This window comes from Panthera tigris, chromosome A1, assembly GCF_018350195.1.
Source record: "Panthera tigris isolate Pti1 chromosome A1, P.tigris_Pti1_mat1.1, whole genome shotgun sequence".
NCBI classification, from domain to species: domain Eukaryota; kingdom Metazoa; phylum Chordata; class Mammalia; order Carnivora; family Felidae; genus Panthera; species Panthera tigris.
The window spans coordinates 5407254-5420293 of record NC_056660.1 but is presented as its reverse complement, the minus strand read 5'-3'; the positions used below and the strand labels follow the sequence as shown (position 1 = coordinate 5420293).

At 45.3% G+C, this 13040-nt stretch overlaps 1 protein-coding gene across 17 annotated transcripts in view; it reads right to left on the bottom strand.

The window, feature by feature from the left end:
• The window catches only part of LOC102959813 (phospholipid-transporting ATPase IB), a 609397-nt gene that overhangs the window by 241502 nt on the left and 354855 nt on the right, over positions 1 to 13040 (bottom strand). The window lies entirely within an intron of this gene.

The window sequence follows — 13040 nt, the reverse complement described above, 5'->3', positions numbered from 1 at the left end:
AGTAGCTTGTGGCTTTCTAGTAGTTGCCAACTTCACAGATGAAATACACAAGTCAAAACTAACTGAAAACACAGCCTGTTTGTAATTGCTCTGCGCGGTGGTAACCATACGTGCAAACTCCTCAGGGGCACATGTGTCCCCCCGCCGAACGATAAAGGCAGGGAAGCTGGATACAGAGGTCTTAGGAAACGTCTTCCAAATAAATCAGAAAACTAGCACAGACCCCATTTTTGCTTTGCTGTACATCACACGCAACCTAGGGCTGGCAAGGAAACTGTAAAATCGGCTTTCACAGAAGGGAAAGAAAATTGGCATGGCTTGAGAAGTGCAGAAAGAGGATGAGGGTAAGGGAGAAGAAAGCCTTTCCCTTCTCCACCTCAGAAATGGAGGCAGTGTCTGAAGGGCAGCCAAGGCACAAGGATTTAAGAAGGGGGGGGGGGGGGGCGGTCACCGGGACAGGACTACCAAAGCTGAACTGTGCAGGAGCACAGCCCAAAGCCCAAAGATAAGACAGCCTTTGCAGGAAGATGGGCTGTTTCCACAAGGAATCGAAGGATGGGGGCTATTTCTTATAAGCCCTCAAATTGTCTGGGAAGAAGACCCAAAGTAAATCTACGAGCTCTAAAGCACAGCAAAGTTCATTATAACGAAGTATTTGTTCGGAGTGTAAGACCAGATAGTACAACGACATGGTAAAACTATTAGTACCTCGGGACTGATTTATTTTAAATTCTGAACTGGTAAGCTGAGAGTCACTTTGGGTGAAAAAAAAATTCATGGGTAAACTCCCGAATGGCGCGCACGCGCGCGCACACACACACACACACACACACACACACACACACACACACAGTAAAAGGCCTGTCTGGGTCTCCCAGAGGTATGCTGGCTGCACCCACATACGCACGGTACTTGTAAACTAGAATAGACATGCAAGGACCTTCTCAGTACACCTATGACTTCTCATATGGCCTCTGACCTCCAGGATACCTGTTTCCAACGGAAAACTTACAATTTACCTTACATTTAATTTTACCAACCCAGAGACCGTTCTGTGTCTGGTGAGACAGCAAACTGAACTTAAAGCACAGGTACTCTGGGAGCCTTAGCTCAAAGGAATGGAAATTAGCAAATTAGAAAAACAGAATCTGGGGGTCGAAAGGCTTTTAGGAGCCATGTTGTACAATCTACTATCTCTTTAATCATTCTCACAGTGACTTTCGATAACGGGAGTTTATGGCCTCCTAGGGCAACTGCAACCAAAACTCATTACTGCTACTTTTTTGTGGTTGATAACCTAAAAGCACGAATTCTGTCCTTTGGGTTAGGCTAGAACAAGTAGAAGTCATCTTTCAAATGTCAGGAAGGCTGAACTAGAGAGACATCCATCACGTCCTTCCTCCCACAGTTCAGGGGCTACGAGCTCAACAGTCCCAGGTCCCTCACCCACTGTTTAACAGACACGCTTCAGAGCTTACAAATAGCTCCCAAGTATGATCTTCCAGAGAGCTACGAGCGGAACGGAACAGAATCCCCATCTCCCTGGTAGCAGATGCTAGACTTACTTTAATGTAGCCTAATGGGAAATTACTGGAAGCAATGTTAACGGCCAGAGATGTAAACCGTAGCTCTTCCTTCCACATTTGTGCAAGGGCTACTTAGAGCCGAGGGCTGACCTTGACGTACCTCTCTCATTAAGCTCCTGATCGGCAGACACAGCCCCACAATTCTCATCTGCTACACGACTCTGATTTCCCATTTCTTCTCTAAGCTCAACAGAAGCAGAGGTCATATATGGTAGGGAGACACCAATGTGGGATTCAAAGTTAAATAACTGAACGTGACCTTCTTCTGTTCCCCATACTATTTACACAGAAGAAGTAATTCTGAGTCCTTGTCTTCCCATCAATGAAATGGGGAAAATGAGAACAGCCTACCTCATGAGATGGTTGATATATTTATGTGAAATCACTATGTGAAATCACACATCGCCTGTGTGAGAGAAATGTTATCTCCTACCCCATCTGCAAAACTTCAATTGCTAGAAAAAATCGGACACGTCTGAGAACGGAACACCACCCAACCCAGGGTTCCCTGTAAGGGCCCTGCAGTGCTGCAGTGGGAAATTATGGATTTTCAAGGGAAAACCAGCAATATCCCTCAGGTAGTCGCACAAAACACTAGCTCGAAGGAGCTCACAGTTCCAATATTAGATCATGCTACATTCCTTTTTATGACGTATCTTTGTGAAGCCGAGTTTTCACGGCTGCTATGATAAAAAGCAGAAATCAGTGTGAAATAGGAAATGAGGGCTGAAACATCCATGCTTTCTTCGAGGTTTGAGAAGTTGTCCAAGGCTCAACAGGTGCCCCACACCAGAGCATCGGTGAGTGGTTATGGTTAGTAAGGGTGAGATAAAGTATTATTTTTTTCCAGCTATGTCCGTGATTGTTTCGAACGTCTACTAAGTTGTTAGAACATAAATACTTCTTTCGTTGTTTGACCTTACCTTCCTCGTAGTTAGAAACTGCTCAATGTATTCAATGTTCTTTCTTGGCCTAGGGGCTTTGCAAAGCAATCACTGAGACGCTACAGTTCTGCGAACGCAGGGAGTCTGGGAGCCTCTGCATTGATCACTCCTCTCCATGATTACATCACTGGCTCTTCAAATACATTCATTCACTCACTGAAGTGAAACTCCACTATCGTTTAATCTCGAACTCGTCTTCTGTACAGGAGCACAAGGGACAGACACACAGCCCTGGGGAGTCTGGGGCTACGACGACTTGAGAATCTTCCTTGCCACCCAAGTCATCGAGTAAGTTGGTCTCCAGCTGACCTGGAGTGATTCAGAGCAAAAGGGGGTATACGGGGCAAAAGTCGACTCTGTAGGGCAGAAATCTCAACCACAAGAACATGTGTGGTGGGAGGCTGGACGGGTTGTGGTGGCCAAACAGGGAAGCCACTAAACAAGTCCGTGGTTTTCTCTGAGGTTAAAGGTGTTTTTTTTCTTGGGGCGCCTGGGTAGCTCAGTCGGTTAAGTGTCCAACTTTGGCTCGGGTCATGATCTCACAGTTCGTGGGTTCGAGCCCTGCATCGGGCTCTGTGCTGACAGCTCAGAGCCTGGAGCCTGCTTGGGATTTTGTGTCTCCCTCCCTCTCTGCCCCTCCCCTGCTTACGTGCGCGCAGTCTCTCTCTCTCTCTCTCAAAAATAAATAAACATTAAAAAATATTTTTAAGGTGTTTTCTCATTATCGGGTTTAGCAGTAAGCCAACCAACAAGAGCCAAGTAGCAAGTCAGATCCACTCACTACATTTGCCACTGTGGGATTTGGATCTCAGACGAGTTGAGTCATGATTCTGATGGCTTCAAGCAAAATCTATGCAAGTCCAAAGCTGCGTTTTCCCAAAAAAGCAAGAATAAAGAGAAAACCTGACTGGGATATATAAACTGAGTCATATCCCAGCATTTTAGAAGCATGAAATTCTCATCAAGGATTTATTATGCCCTCGGCTGCGATGCCTTGAGAAAATATAATTCTAGCACACACGAGGGGTTCAAAACAGATGTCAAACAGCTAATTTCTACAAAACGGAATAGGCACCATTACGCCTCGGTCATACGTAGTGTTTTAGTACGCCAAGTTGCCACGAAGCACAAACCAGCTCCTTTTTTAATCTTAATTTGTAACCTGGAATCACATGCCACACTTCCCAGCATATAGTACATTCAACCCATAAAATAAGAATTCCAGGCCACATCTGAGCTAAGCTAGGCACTTGGGACAGTTCTATAACTACTTTAGTGCCTTGTGAATAAAAACATAAAATCAAAGATCTTTAATCAACTGGAGAGATATTCTACCTACTTTTTTGGCGAACACAATAGATTCTAAAATAAAAAATAAGTTTTCCTTTGGAGACTTAAAAAAGTTCAGTATCCTGGAGTGTCTAATTTCATGGGATATGTGTTCCTGAAACTTGAAAATGTACTTTCTAAAGTTATTTCAACTATGATGCTTAAGTAGTACCTTTGGTAACTGCTTTTCTAGAATTAATGATCATGCATTAATTTATCTGATCTACAAAAGCCCCGGTCTCAAAACAAGTTTCTAAATTCTGCTTTGCAATATCATCTGAGCAAGTTTAAACAAATCCCTTCCTTCTTAGAGCCCAGAGATCTCATTTGTAAAGTGGGGTGAATCTCTATTACTGATTTGCAAACTGAGCTCAGCTCAGCCAGGCGAGTTGCAAGAAACTCCCTCCACCCAGGGGCACCCAAGAGAACTTCAACACTTACTCATTAACCAGATTCACTAAGCACATTTACTAATTGGACTCTTAAATTTATTTATTCTGTATAGTCCCTACGACGGAAAACGAAGTTTGAAGCCACTGGCCTAGGTCAACGAGTCTCAAATTTTAAGTGAGCATCAGAATCACTTGGAGAGCTTGTAAAAATACAGGTTCTGATGCACAAGTTGTGCATTTAACAAGCTCCCAGGTGATGGTGATGTTGTTTGCCTCTGGACAACACCAAAGTAGTCAACACTGACCTGGACAAGATCACAAGATCTCTCTTGTTCAAATGTTTTAATTAGCTCGGCTTACATTTCCAAAGCAGAAGATACATGTAAAAGTTTCAGAAGGTGACATTTAACAATTAGCAGGAACACCGAATCTCATCCCCTTCTTTCAAGCTTTGTATGTTCTTCTATGCTTTTTTTTTTTAAGTTTATTTATTTATTTTGAGAGAGACAGCATGCCAGGGAGGGGCAGAGAGGATCCCAAGCACTGTCAGCACAGAGCCGGATGTGGGGCTCAAACTCACAAACCATGAGATCGTGACTTGAGCCCAAACCAAAAGTCAGACACTTAACCACTGAGCCATCCAGGTGCCCTCTTCTTTGCTTTTAACCCTCAACTAGTAAGTACAAACTAGGGTTGGAATGTCGTTTAAAATAGTCTTCAAATCTAAGAGGGTGAGAGGGAGGAAATACTAACCAAAATTTGGTCTATAGGACTTTATAAGTTGTTTTTAATGTCACAGAGACCAACATCTGTGATTTAATTTGTGAAAATGTCCATTTTCCCTATTAATTTAAAGATAACATCCTTATGAAACTCTTTCATTAAAAAACATTAAAATATTACACCTTATTTCTTATAGCAGTCAGTAATCTTAAAAGTTTCAAAAATTGCGACATCTTAAAAAAACAAATCTGTTTGTAGATACACAAACACCTAACATAGAAGCCTAAAATCCAGGGGTGCCTGGGTGGCTCAGTTGGTTGAGCGTCTGCCTCTTAATTTTGGTTTGGGTCGTGGTCCCAGGGTCCTGGGATTGAGCCCTGCGTTGGGCTCCATGCTGAGCATGAAGCCTGCTTGAGATTTTCTCTCTCTCTCCCTCTGCCCTTCAACCCCACTCTGACATTTTCTCTCTTTGAAATTAAAAAAAAAAAAAAGTGTCTAAAATCTCAAAACAATTGAACTATCCTATGTGTCTGTTTAATAAGTGCCTCCCTGGCTGACCAATATGCGTCCTGACCTGTGTTTGTTCCTTAGATGCATTTAGTGCACTTGATACAGGACCAGTTGTCCAGGCCTCCTGGAAAGCTTTCCCCTTCTGGAACATTCTATCTCTGTGCTCTGACCCAAAATGTGTGACTCTCTCAAATTTAATCTCATGTCTCAGTTCTTAGTGCATCTGATCGTAGCCCCTAGCTCCAAAAGCAAATAACGTTGGCAGCTTGGGACAGTCCCTAGAGCAGAGGGACAGATATGAGAGGCTGCAGGGGAAGGGCAGGGCAAGAGGGTGTGTCTGGGCAGACCCAGTAGGTACCTGAGGTCAGTTTACGTATAGGCATAAAGAAGTGACATTTAAACTCACTCAGGGGCTCTCAATTAGACTCAAGTGCTCCCTTATTATAAAAACGTACACACAGAGGGGCACCCAGGTGGCTCAGTCGGTTAAGCATCCACATCCGACTTCGGCTTAGGTCATGATCTCACAGCCCCGTGAGTTCGAGCCTCGCTGACAGCTTGGAGCCTGGCGCCTGGTTCGGATTCTTATGTCTCCCTCTCTCTCTGCCCCTCCCCCGCTCACACTCTGTCTCTCTCTCTCTCTCCTTCAAAAAGAAATAAACATTAAAAAAATTTTTTTTGAACGTACACATAGAAAAGAGCTATCTTCTACAGGAGGAAGCCATTAGGGATGGCACCTCACAAAGACGTAACTGAAACCACAGTTCAGGTTTTATTGCAAAAATTCAATGCCTGACCACGAGGCAGCCTCACAGGGCCGGGACTAGAGCGGAGCACGTTCTCGAAAGCAGAAGGAGTGCGTATAGAGAAAAAATACCATCCATGAGATAATGGGTTGCATACATAGGGTAGCACCATAGACCCAGTTCTAAATGAGCAACATTCACAGACTTTCAGGGATGAGCGTGTCCGGCTTTGGCGGCTTCGGCGGTGAAGGGTTCCACCCACCCTAGCATCTCCCCCCCCCCCCCCCCATATGAGGTGTTATGGAGGCCCTCCTGTGGCAGGATTTCTCTCCATCCTTAAAAATTTCGGACCACACCGTGGCAATATCAAAGACGCGGTTTCCTACAAAATGCCGGATGACGGAAGTTACTGTCCTTTCCCCAACCTTATAAAAGAGCTGCCTCATAAAAGAGCAGAGAGGATGACAGACCACGAGCAGGAACATCACGGACACTGACGTTTCAAGAATCGATCCCAGGCGGCATCGGGGTGGCTCAGTTGGTTAGGCGTCCGACTTTGGCTGAAGCCAGGATCTCACGGTTTGAGTTCAAGCCCTACATCAGGCTCCATACTGATGGTACAGAGCCTGCTTGGGATTCATTCTCATTCTCTCTCTCTCTCTCTCTCTGCCCCTTCTGTGTTCTTTCTCTCTCAAAAACAAACATATTAATTTAAAAAAAGTAAAAAAAAAAAAAAAAAGAATTGATCCCAGAACTATTTAGCGGGTATCTCTCTTAAAGTAAACTCAGTGTATCCAGTGTGATGATTTTCCCATTATGGGGGAATGTCTTTGTCTCCCTCGATTTCACCTTTTCCTTCTTTTCCATCCTTCCCTCTCCATCCCCTACCCCACATGCTAACCCAGTGGACATTCAATAAATGGTGACTACCTACCAAAATCATGGTTCTAGGACTAATTACCTCTCTAACCGTAATTATGAATAATAGGAAAACTACAGTTCTACTTAAAAGTACATCAACTTCCATATAAATGGGAACGTGCTACCGGTGTGTAATCCTGAAAGAGCACTCCTACTCACAGACGGAGAGACTGGAAGAAGTACAAAAGCAACTGTGCACCTCTGCGAGATCTCATTCCATCGCCCGTGGAGAGGAGTTCAAAACACCCCACTTCTCCTGACCACTGATGCCAGTGGGCACTTCTTGCAAACTTCCTGGCCAAACATGCCAGGGCTCTTGGTTCTGTTTTCTACTAACATCCTTAAAAACATTATAGGCTCATTAGAGGCTTTTTGTGACAGTTCTTAATGACATGTAGCAGGGCAACGATCCTTGGCTTCACACAGGGCTCACCTGGGAAGGGCTAACCCAGAAGCCTGCTCTTTTGATCCGAATGCTCTGACTATGAGAAGCCAACAGTAAGCCCCTGAGTATCATCCTGCATCAGCACTTTGAGGGCTTAGTACAAACTGGTTTACCGGGTCTTTTCGAGCGGTCTCGGGGATGTCAAGCGATGCAAACCATCCGAACAAAGTCTGTGTGTAAGCACCTCGCCACGTATCTGCTCCTTGCACGGTGATTTCAGTCTGAAATCATACTCTCTCGCGAGCCCCAATTCCTCCAGACCTTTGCCCTATTAACAACTTTTCAACACAGTACCCAGTAGAGTAAGCATTTAACTTGCTGGTTGAATAAAATGATCGACCTAGATCTCACGATTGGTGATACAAATCTGCACGAAATAACTATGAGCCCTCATCTGATCCAGCCACCCTTGAGAAATACAGGCCAATATGGTCACAGGATCTGCTGAGCCGCTAATCGGAGAGCTCAGGAGGCATCGCTTATTTGGAGATGTTTTGATAACGTTCCCTGTATGGAGGTTGTCCCCCTTCAGGTACACTGAAGGTTGAACGCAGGCTACTGGCGCAATGTGACAAGTCTGACTGTGCCACGTGAGGCCAAGAACAGGTAGCTGTGCTATCATCTTGCTGTATATGTTGGTGGTGCAATTCCACAGTCATTTTAGGAATGTAAATTTTTTTTATTTATTTTGAGAGAGAGAGAGAGAGAGACAGAGACAGAGAGATAGAGTGAGTGGGGAAGGGCACAGAGAGAAGGAGGGAGAGAGAATCCCAAGCAGGCTCCGCACCATCCGTGCAGAGCCCGACACAGGGCTCGAACTCATGAACCGTGAGATCGTGACCTCAGCCGAAATCAAGAGTCCGAAGCTCAACCGACTGAGCCACCCAGATGCCCCAGTCAGTTTAGGAATTTAACACACATGTTTGGGCATATATTAAATTTAAACTGCAGAAAGCTTAAAATCTCCAAAGCATCCTAAAAGTACAAAGACTCTTTTCGACATGGTGTTAAGTATTCGTTTTTTCAAAAATACTAAGGCTAAATGTTTCCGCCTCCAGAATAGACTTCGACTTCCAGAAAGAGGAGATGAGCCCTCCTTCACACTCTCTCCTTGCCCCTCTCTCGGGAGGGGCAGCCAGGCAGGCCTGGAATCGAGAGAGAAGGTGAGAGCTTTTTAAAAATGCTATTTATATAAATTTGCCACTATAACAATGTATTAACAATTACTACCAGTAGTTTCCTTGCTTAAAAAGTTCATTTAACTCCTCCAGTGTTTAATTCTCAAGCTTAAAGGGGTTGCTGATTATCTCAGTGTTCGGTGCATGCGCGCGCACACACACACACCACACACACACGCAAACACGGTGTACAAACTGTGGTCTTGATTCTCCTTTTAGTATCAAACTCTGAAAAACAATCTCGCCAGTATCTTAATCAAAGTATTCTTCACTTTCACGTTGGATGCGTGACCCAGAGTTTCAACATGAATAATTTTACGACTAAATAGTCTAGTCACCTGAAGCCACCCTTCCATGGCCCCCAATCCTGATTCCAAACTCTAAAAAAAAACTTCTCGACAAACAAGAATCTTAAAGGCGCAAAAAACCCTAATGAGTGATCTGGGGACAGGGCGATATATTTACCACTGATCTTAATCACTACTTGACTGCGCACTGCCTTCACTGTCCCGTGAGCATTCTCCTCCTCCCAGCCTAGGAGGTAGAGACCAGCCATCCTACAGTTGTGAGTCGTGAGGGAACCTGATATTCTTTATTCACCGAACAAAAACCTTATAACCTGATCCTGTGCTTTGGCCATAAATGCTGCCTGTGCAGCTGAGGCTTTCGGAGTGGCTCTGGAGAAAGGGAGGACGCCCTGTCTGCCCAAGATCAGTTTACTCCACAACCAGAAAGGGCTCGCTTTGAAATAAGTATCCCCTGCTTGGGGGTTCAGGATTTATGCATCTGTACTTGCGTCCATGACAATTTTATTGCGTGTCCAGGAAACAGAACAATTAAAATGGCGCTCAGACAGGAGTCTAGCTTCTGAAAACCTAACATCGCCACTAAACAATACAGAATATGTTAAGATCCGGGCAGCCGCATTTGATATAAAATTTTAATAGGTCGTACGTTGTCAATTACACACAGGTTTCTATTCACTGAAGTCAACTGCCTATAGCCTGTTTCTTCCTGTGCTAGGCTGAAAAGAAGGGCCCAGACTAGGAAGGCTGGGATTTAAATAAGAGATATTAGATCCTTCTGTTCCCAGGCTGAAGCAGGGATTAGAATAACACATTTAAATACCTTAATGTTTTTAGCACAAAAAGCATTAATTCGATACTCTGCTTCCTTGAAATGCTTTATTAAAGCCCCCCAAACTCTCTCAGGAGTGTCTGCCTTCCTCGGGGTTAACATACATTTATTGTTCTCCACTGCAAATTTCACTAGTATTTCAAAACAGCGTGCCTGGCCTTTGCTGTGGGGATAGTGGGAATAGGAAATAGAACCGAGAGGAAAGCTGAGAAGGCTTTGAGTTTTGACATTTCAGAGCAAGCTTATAGCTCCTTCAGGGCCAACACATCATGAGCTCATGCACCACTAAAAATAAATGACGACCGAGATGCTTAATAGACTGATTTTAATTAGACCTGCCCTTCACCTGTCACCTGGCGCAAAGGTCACCAGATTACCAACCCGAGAAATAAGCCAAACTGTAACTATCTGTACCCTGGAAAAAGCGGGGCAGCCTGTGTGCCTCTTGACCTTGACCCCAGGCCTCATGCAAGCAACCGAGAGCCTTAAGAGCCACAGGGATGAGAGTGACCAGCACCACATGCACCCACTCTCTCCAATCTGAAAATCTGGGAGTGGAATTTGTTGGGTAGAAATGCGGAGAAGTCAGACAAAACTCTTTTCTCCAAGAACCACACACCCCTTCTCAAACCTAAAGCCCGTATTTAATAAGCCACTAATTCTTGATCTCAATAGCGAGAAATGATCACGCTTTTCTGGGGGTACATTTGTCCAAATCCAGAGAATTTACACCAAGGGTGAATTCTAATGTGCACAATGGACTCTGGGTAATAAGGACAGGTCAGTGTAGTTCATCAATTGTAACAAATGTACCATTGTCGGGACGGGACGGAGGGGGGGGGCGTGAGGGGGAGGCGCTGCATGTGTTGTAAATATCTCTGTACATTCCACTCCATTTTGCTGTGAACCTAAAATTGTTCCAGAAAATAAAGTCTATCGGGGGGAGGGAGGCAGGCAGCAGCATTCTACCGCTGCTAAAGCAGAACAGGAAGATGAACGTGCTCGTTCTATAAATCTGCTGAAGTCCTGGAAAGTGGTCGAGAAAGATCGACAGACACCAGGCAGATGGGGCAGGAGCGCCTGGTGTGGGGCAGGAGCGACCCTGGGCCTCGTGACCAACCACGTGCGGGTCTGCATAAAGAGAGAACGTGAGCCCGAGACGCCGTGCACCCACAGGAGAAATCAACTGTAGCAGCCAAGTCTAAGAGTAATAGACCGGACCTACTGCAAGTTTAATTTGTGACTTGCTCTCCTGACTGAACACTAGCAGAACAACACTTCTTTGGACAAAGTCTGGTCTGGAATATAGTTTGCTGTGTGGTACTTCGTCTCCATAATTAGGCTATGAGTTACCTGGTCTTAGGGATTTCTTTTACTCATCCTTAAAACCCGTAGCACCAAATACAATAGGTAACAAATGCCTGTTGAAATTACCCATTTTTAAATGATTGTTTTTGGACTTCAAACACAGCTCTCCTTGTGCTTATTCTTCATTTTCATTGTTTCTAATTCATGTTCAAGAACACACTTATCATACTAAATAATGATCATCTTTCAGTTTTGATCAAAGAAAAAGAAAGATGAAAGTGACTTGTTCGTTACAACACCTGTTCAGAGAAGCCCAAACCTCAACCTTCAAGTCCACCTGGTAGCTATACTTTTCAGAGTCGATTAATACACCAACAACCACATTAATCAGGTTACCACCTCCTCTAAGCAACAGCCACCACCTGAAAGTCCAGTTTGCCATTTATGTGGTTCGATAGGCGGGGTCAGTGCTACCAACACCTGCCCCGTCCACCTTGGCTGGCAGCTGCAGTGGACAAGTGAGAAAGATCAATGCCGCTGTCGGGGCAGAGGGCCTGATGCTGAGCTTGGCGAGGAGATCAAGACCAGAGCTAGCTACATACATGCCCACTCGGACCAGGGCTATGGCCAGGGGGGGAGTTTAGGATGAAGAAGATTCCAGCCAGGAGACCTGAGGAGTCGAGGAAAGGTACCAGGAGCGCATTCAGCAAGGGCTCTCGTCCCATAAAAAGCTAGAAATACAAAGGAGATGGCGAGAAATGCTTAAATCTTGCAATCATACCCACCTTCCAGCTAAAATGGGAGTCATCAATCAAACGCAGCCTCAGATAAGGGAGTTTGATATAAGAGGTTGAGAGAGAGGGAGAGAGAGAGAGAAAGCAAGCAGGGAGGGGGCAGAGGGAGAGAGAGAATCTTAAGCAGGCTCCAGGCTCAGCACAGAGCTTGACGTGTAGGTTGGGGTTCCAACCTACAACCTTGGGATCATGACCTGAGCCAAAACCAAGGGTCGGACGCTCAACTGACTGAGCCACCCAGGTGCCTTTTTAAAAATCATATGGCCCACACTCAGAGTGGTATAAGGCCCAGAACCAGATTCCGTGACCTGAGGTCCGAGGTGATGATAACTTACATGTGGGGAAAATTCCATCCTTCTTCCAACAGCTCCCACCCTCCCCATCCCTTGGAGAGTCTGTTCACGCCCAGGGTTTCAGAGTGCTCGTTGTTCACACTGTGGGGAGGCGAGGACGCAGGTGACGGCCCCGCGTGACCACACGAACGAGGAGGAATAAGGGGGAAGGCTTCGAGTGGGAGGGCCCCCCAGAGAGGGGCATAAATGGGATTCCTGCCTCTTCTCATCTAGGCAGGCGGCCTCTCCAGTTTTTCTCTCTCCTCTGTGGCCAACAATGAGGGTTTCTGATATTTCTTAGGTTCTAAGACTCACGCTGCTTTGTTTTGGTTTTGTTTTTTTAATGGAATGCGTCACAAATTTGTGTGTCATCCCCAGAAGGGATCCTGCGAAGCTTCTCTTCATTTTTCCAAGTTTAGTATATGCGCTGCCAAAGCGAGCACTAAAACCTATACTTTCGAGTTGGAAGCAAAATGGATATTTTATTATTATTTTATTTATAGCGATAATAATAAAAGACCAGCCACAAGTGCTGATTGAACACACGGTACTTGGCCCTCCGTGACCGAGCTAGTTGAATCCTCGCTGCGACTCCGAGAAATCGGCAGGGCCATCCTGACCGACTCAAGGGTGAGAAAACTAGGCCAGGGAGGCTGGCGCACTGTGCCCAAGGTCACAAAGCCCGACCCAAGGCA